This window comes from Solanum pennellii, chromosome 5 (assembly GCF_001406875.1).
Source record: "Solanum pennellii chromosome 5, SPENNV200".
Lineage (NCBI taxonomy): Eukaryota > Viridiplantae > Streptophyta > Magnoliopsida > Solanales > Solanaceae > Solanum > Solanum pennellii.
In genome coordinates this window covers 60,917,638-60,925,695 of record NC_028641.1, presented here as the reverse complement: position 1 = coordinate 60,925,695, position 8,058 = coordinate 60,917,638, and positions in this window count along the sequence as shown.

Sequence of the window (8,058 nt, the reverse complement as noted above, 5' to 3'; positions counted from 1 at the left end):
TTGCTATGTTTGTTTAGCAATTGCCCTAATGGCCTTATTTTGTAGAAATATTGAGAAATTGATTATAGTGGATTATGGCTTGGTTAAATGGTGAGTTCCTTATATTGAATAGTTCTTATTGTAAATTACTCTTTAGTGGAACGGTCCACCTTTTTGGTGGAGGTGTTTATTTGATGAACTTGATATTACTTAGTATGTTTTGTGAGTGTGGCTTTGAAGGCCTTGAAGGTAAAATGAAGTTATATTGAAGATGAGTCTTGTCTTGTGTTTTGTGAAGTTCAATAGCACGTTTGGCTTATATTATGCTTAAGTAAAGTATATTATTATATGAAGTATATAGAGTGTGTGTTTTGATAAATGAAGGTTAAAAGAATGTATAGAAGATGATACAATGAAATGGTTCTGATATGAAAGTTGTGCTCACAAGTACACACACACACTTAAATGGAATGTATGAAGTCAATTTGAGTAAAGAGGGGTGTCTTGGGGTGAACAATCTTCGTGAGTTGAGATGAAGTGCTTAGTAGCAACCCCATTATTCCTTATGAGCTATCTAAGATAGGTTGGAGGATGAATGCTCTTCGTGAGTTGAGATGTGGTATTTACTAGTTATACCTGACCTATACTCTAAAATGTTAAGATTTCCGTGGGGAATTATGCCTAGCATCGAGAGTATATGAACGGGAGGTGGATTACACTTCGTGAGTTGAGATGTCGCTTTTCAAATGTAACTCTTATGATGAGTACGTCTCGTAAGAAGAGAATGAGTTACTTAGTTGCAAAATCTTTATCCCTTAACTATGTGCCCGCATAGGTGTAGCTATTCAAAAATCCATGTAAAAGCTAAGGAGCATGACCTTACTCTAGGCAAGTAAGGATCCCTCATCCGATAGTGGTTAGTATCGGGATTCCATGTCTAGTTCTGATGGTCTTTTTAGGTTAAGCTAACTCCCACTAAAGAATTGTTTGAACTAAGTTATCATGTATATTAGTGATTTTGTGAAGTGCCCAATCAAAATAGTAACCATTAGGAGCACTAAGTGGGAGTTGTAGTATGGGATGCTATTGTTACATTGCACTTAGTGTGACCTACACATACTATGGGATAATAGTATTTTCATGAAATCCGTGTGAACGAGTGTTATGGTGTGATATTATGGATGATTATTGTGAAGTCGTTGAGTAGTTGGAATCCATTAGGATCACTAAGTGGGAGTGGTAGTATGGGATGCTACTCTCACATTTCACTTAGTGTGATCTATATTTCCATGAGTGAGTTGCATATGTTAGCCAAGGGCATGGATGTTATTTCCAATGAGGAAAGCCTAAGATTAGGTGGTCTTAAGGGTTACTTTGGTGTGCCTTGAAGTGGGTGTATGGATGATTTCTTCTTGTCTCACCTTAGGGGATCTTAGGATAGCCTTGGGTTAGGGATGCTTCAAAGAAAAAAAGGTTCATATGATTTGGACTGTGCCATTCACTATAAGGCTTTAACTATAAGTTTTTAAACCGTCCACTGTAATGTTAATTCAAGTTTATTTTATGTTTTGGTAAGTTCACGTAAAGTGTCTTTTGGTTTAAAAATTATGTAAGACTTTCTCTAAGTGTAAAATGATGCTTATTATGTTAATTTATTTCTAAATTTATAAATGTTATAATTAATTTGCATGAAATACTATTTTTACTAAAATGTCCCTTTTCGCATGTTTTTGCATATGCCATACTTAGTACATTATTTTGTACTAACCCGATACTTTTATATACTCTGTAAGTATAGGTTGAAGTTTTTTTGGAAAATTTGAAGGCGAAAGCATAGGGAATTAACTCTCTCACGAATTGGTATGTCCTCATATATTCAAGGACATAGTCTATTGTATCCTAGTTTCAGTTAAGACTTAATGTGTATTTGATTACAATGTAAAGGGCCGTGCCTTAAGAAATTTTATGCTGTGTCTTAAGGTTTGCATGTGACGATGCGATTCTCTAAATATTTATGAAAGACTAGTTTTTAATAAATTTTCTTGAAATGTTTTAATTCCGCACTACTTTTCATGTCTTATGTAACGAATTCTAGTTAAAAAGCTTGTACAAGACCACAAAGGGTCAAGTACGCCTTGCCACGAACCGAGGGTTCTCCCTATATTCTAGGGGGTGCTTTTGGGTGGTGACACTTGAGTCTGACTTTCATACATTAGAGTCAATCCTCGTAGTGAAGAAAGTTCATGAAGTATCTCTCGATGACTTGCCCTGAATTCTTTAAGTCATCAAAAATTACTTAGGTGAACTAGATCCTAATATGTTTTTATTGATGGTTAAAGGTCCTAAATAGTCCTACTATGTGTTATTGAGTGAATGTCTTATAGTTTAGGGCATTGGAAGTCAAAACGTCAAGGGACGACTAAGACGTTCGATGACTAAGTCACCTATGTGTCTCATATGTGGTTCTATCTATTTATGTGTTATTAATGAGGTTGTAAGGTCCTTAAATTATTTAATATGGCATATATAGGCAGTGTGTCGACTTTTGTGAAGTTTGGAGGTCAAACGTCCATGACGTTCAAAAGATGTGCCTTAAAACGACCTTGTATTTCTAAGCATGTTTCGTCAAGTTTTACGTGTTTGTTCTCAATGAAATTCATATGAGATGTGATAAAATCGTAAACGGTAATGTTTGGGTTGCAAACGTCCCATAAATAATCCTTAACGACTATCCAAGGGTCCTTGAGGAAGGACCCATGTTGGTGGCCAAAACTGCCCGAGGCAATCCACCTACAGATGGCAATCAACGGCCAGTGGCCTAGTCGACGCCCCATAGGTTGCGAGCGTTATTTGGTACTTAGCCTGGCGAGCTAAGCTACCAGTTCCAAGTCTCTTAACCCATCGAAGGAGGACCAAACGTCCCGTGTATGGACCTAGGCCCCATCAATGGGCAACCGTCAATGGTGGTCTGTGTTCCTTCGCAGGACACTGTTATGTGCGGGGTGAAATACCCCAAATAAGAGTATTGGTGGTTTATTAAGAGTCTTTGAGTATATTAAGTGTGTATATAATTCTTAAACACATTTGAAGACTTTATTCTTCTAATTGAGAACCCCAAAATCCCTTAGAATTCTCTCATGACTCCATTGATGTCCAAAGTCAAAGAAGAGCTTGGTCTGACGAATTGAGTGAATATTCTTCATCAAAGGGAAGAATTATCTTCATTAACGTATGGATTTTGATCCTTTAAACTCTCTTCATCAAGGAGCCCAGCTCTCAAGATGTTTTCTTAAGTTTTCAAAGTTGAATTGTCCAATTTGATGATTCTACCATGGCTTCTTGCATTAATAATTTCTAATCATTGAATAATGATTTAATATATATTGTATTGATTATTTTAACCTGAATTACCTATGAACCCATGAATTGGATGAACCCTAGTTTTTTACTACGTTATGGGTTACTTAATATTGACCTTATATTGGTGAATTATGGTGTAAGATTTCTATGGGCTTTCTAATGATGTAATAATTTTTAGCTAATTAATTAAGTGATAATTTAATTAATTTAGTTACTTAGGGTAATTATAAAAGTAACCGTAAGTAATTAGGCCAAAATCAACCCCTTTGGACCATCCTAGGTTAGGTACTAAGATGTTTCTTGAGTTAGTTACTAGGCTAGTGTCACCAAGTTAGGTCTTAGGTTGTCGGGTGCACTAGTTAGTTAATATCGGTTAATCCTAGGTTGGTTAGATAGTTAGGTAAGTTAGTTAGATCGTAGAATTTGTTAGGAATCTAGGCCCCACATGGATTGAGCCGTGCGCGCGGCTGCCCCCAGCGCCGTAACCTAATTTTGTTGGGCCTGTCCCTTGGCCGGTTAGCACATGTGTTGCACATGTGTTGCTGCTCATTTCATTCTGTCCCAAGGATCCTCACTATATCCTTGGGCACTGCTTACTCTATATGATCATTTTAAATGATCATGTGCTATGGTACCTAGGCTTGACTCTTGGATGCCTAGTACATAATGTGTTAATTCAGAATTTATAATTTTAGGTTAGGGTCTTAATTGCAGGTACAATTCATAAACAAGCTTGGAGTATATTTTAAATACTTGTGTATACATAGAAATTGTCTTAAACCCTTACGCCAATATCCTATAATATGTCCAATATTTTTCAATACTGGTCATTGGGATGCCTATTTACCCCAATGCACATTCTTAAAAATTTACTAGGCTCTTCACTAGTCATGGACATAATCTGGAATGTAAGTCACTATTAAGTGAGCTGTAATGGGAATTTCATGCCACTTCCAAATAAGAGTATTAGCGGTTTCTTAACGGTCTTTTAAGTATTTTAAGTGTGTGTATAAGTCATAAACACATTGAAGACTTCATTCTTCAAAGTCAAAACCCCAAAATCCCTTAAAATTCTCTCAAGAGTCCATTGAAGTCCAAAGTCAAAGAAGAGTGTGGTGTGACAAATTGAGTGGATATTCTTCATAAAAGTGAAGTATTATCTTCATCAAGGTATGGATTGTGATCCTTTAAACTCTATTCATCAACGATCCCAACTCTCAAGATGTTTTCTTAAGTTTTCAAAGATGAATTGTCAAATTTGATGATTCTACCATGGCTTCTTCAATAAATGATTTCTAAACATTTAATAATGATTTAATTGATATCGTATTGATTATTTTAACCTAAATTACCTATGAACCCATGGATTGGATGAGCCCTATTTTTTGACTAGGTTATGGGTTACTTGATATTGACCTTATATTGGTGAATTATGGTGTAGATTTCTATGGGCTTTCTAATGATGTAATAATTTTCTTCAATTGACATATAGGTTGTATTAGATTGATCAATTCACATTGAATTGACCTAGTTGCATTGATTATTATAGTTTCTATACTAAATTATTGTTTATGGCCATTGGTAAGAGCCTAATGGTATCGTATTGGGTGATTTAGCAGCGAATTGAGGTGTTGAGGATGATGTGGTGGTAACCTGCCCTATTTACATTATTTTGATGTTAATTATACTTCAATTATGTTGTGATTGGTATGATCCACTTATGGTGGCGGTTTTATGTGTTTTACCTTCAATTTGATGTGATCTTGTCGGCGTTATTTTAAGTAATGTAATAATCATGGCCTTGTCGGAACTACTTGAAGTAATGTGGCTATTTGTGTAGTTGGTTATGTGAAGTAAGACAATATCTATCTACATGTCAACTAATGTGAAACTATATATGTTCTATTGATGTTATGTAAGTGATCATGTTAGACTATAACTTTGACCTTGTGTATATTGTCTTAGGGTTGAGACTTTGTTATTTCTACTTCTCTATATGATTGTATGTTGGTCATATTGATGTTGATATGATAGTATATAGGATGACTTGAAAATTATATGGTTATGTTTATGTGCTCCTAGAATGACATGTATTGTAAGTTAAAGTAAAATATGTGGTGTCTTTCCTTGGTTGACTTGTCTCCTATACTTGATGTATGTATAAACGTAAATATGTGATGTCTTGACTTAGGATGCTAAAGTCTCTTCGTCTTAAATGTATGAATGACATATGACCTTAACTGAAGTTTCAGAGGGTCTTTCATGTGAAACCTTGAACCTACTGGTAAGGTTATGAATGTTGAAGTCGTTAGCCGTAATTGTATCCTTCAAAGTAAAAGAATGATGGACTTAAGGATAATTGAAAGAAATGGCATCACATAAATACTTAGGAGAGTCATCATGAGCTTTTTTCGCCATTCGAAGGTAGCCTTAAGAGGACCTCTTTGGTATGGTAAATATGATTGGGTTATGAGCTTGTTATGGAACCCTTTTATGTGAACTTTAAGTGGGAATTACTCTATGATAAATAAGGGTAGCACCGAGTGAGTATGGTAAGAGAAGTAGTTTAAGTCAAAGAGTGAGACTAGAATACAAAGCATGCCCTTCATATTACTTAACCATGTGCCTACATGGGATGTGTGTAAGTTCTACCATTGGCAAGTAGAACTACCTCATCGATGTAGGATAGAACTTCGGATTCCACGTCTTGCAAACATGGTCTATGTCGGTTATTGACTATTATCATCATATGTAATACCTATTAGCATTTAAGAAGTCTTATGATGTTTAGGTGGTCCTATGGGACACTATCTAGACATTGCACAATAGGTTTTGAAGATGTTATTGGGAGTTCGTAGGTCGTCAAAGACCATTTCTTGAATGTCCTTTATGTGATGTATGAGTCTCTTAATGAACTAATAACATAATGACATATCTTATAAAGTATGTAAATGAATTAGTACCTAATCTAAAGAGACTGAAGGATTCCTCAGATAAAGTGTCAAGAGGGCATAATGGATGATCTCTTCATGTCTTATATATCGATGTCTTGATAATGTCTCTAGTTAGGGAAGTTTATTGACTTTATGGACATGATCTAAGCGTTAGGTTGTCTTAAGGATTACATAGGTAATCTTGATGAGGTCAACCATGGACGATATCTTCTTGATTTACTTAAGTAGGTCTTTTGATAGACTTTGGAAGGAGAATGTTGCATTATCTATATGTTGATAAACTTAGTGAGAATGATTATATCTTAGGTAGTGTATAAGATCTCTTGAGTGTGTGTGTAAGGGATTGTATGGGCAGTCGCTTCACAACTCAATCAAGTAAGACTTAGAATCAGCTTTGGTAGAAGAATCTTATATTGATGTTTATGATGACTTATATGTTTGTATGTGACTCATCATAAGTAATCTCGAGGATCATTTAGGTATGCCTAATGAGGTTGTATGGGAGGTCTTTCTTGGTGTTACTTAAGTGAGTCTTAGGATAGCTTTAAGTGAGATGATGACATACTAAGAGATGTCTAAGGTGAAGATAATCAATTTCATTGTAACAGTGAAGAACTTCATTGTAACAGTGAAGAACTTCATTGTACAGTGAAATGGGTTCACTTTAAAGTGACTTTAAAATAATGATATTTGTTTTAGATGTTTTCTTATGTGTTACTAAGTTGATAAATGTAGTTCTTACGATTACAATATGATTTTTAAATGAAAAGATACATATTTCCAATAAATGTCCCTTTTCATGATTTTTATGCATTATGACATACTTAGTACATGTGGTCACCCCACTTCCAAATAATAGTATTGGAGGTTACTTAGAGGTCCTTTTTGTACTTTAAATTTTTTATAATCCTAAAACACTTAGAAGATTTCATTCTTCCAAATCAAAATCCCAAATCCCAAAATCCGTTTAAAATTCTTTAAGACTCCATTGTATTCCAAATTCAAGGAAGAGCTTGGATTGTTTAATTGAGTGGAGATTCTTCATCAAAGTGAAGAATTATCATCATTGAGGCATATATTTGATCCCTGAAACTCTCTTCATCAAGGAGCCCAATTCTCAAAAAGTTTTCTAAAGTTTTCAAAGTTTAATTGTCCAATTTCATGATTCTACCGTTGGTTCTTTCATCAATAGTTTTTAAAAGTTATTATGGATTATATTTTTATTGTATTGATGATTTTAACCTAAATTACCTATGAATTCATGAATTGGATGAACCCTAGTTTTTGACTATATTATGGGTCACTTGATATTGATCTAATGTTGATGAATTATGGTGTAGATTTCTATGGGCTGTGTAATGATGCAATGTTTAAGTAAATTGATATATAGTCTGTGTTGGATTGAATATTATGTACTAATTTAACCTAGTTTTAGGTATATAAATATAATTGTGTTGATCTGTTGGTTAAGGCCATGGTAAGGGCCTTGTGAAATCGAATGTGGTGATTTGGCATTGGATTGAGTAGTTGAGGGTGATGTGGTGGTATTCAATTATGTTGTGATTGGTATGGTGCACTTATGGTTGCGGTGTTATGTGCTTTACTTGCAATTGATGTTGCCTTGTGGGCGTTATTTTAAGTAATGTAATGACGATGTCCTTGTCGGCAATCTACTTGAAGTAATATGACTAATTGTTAGTTGATTATGTTAAGAATGACAATATCAATATACATGTGAAGTCATATATGTGTTCTTCTATTAATG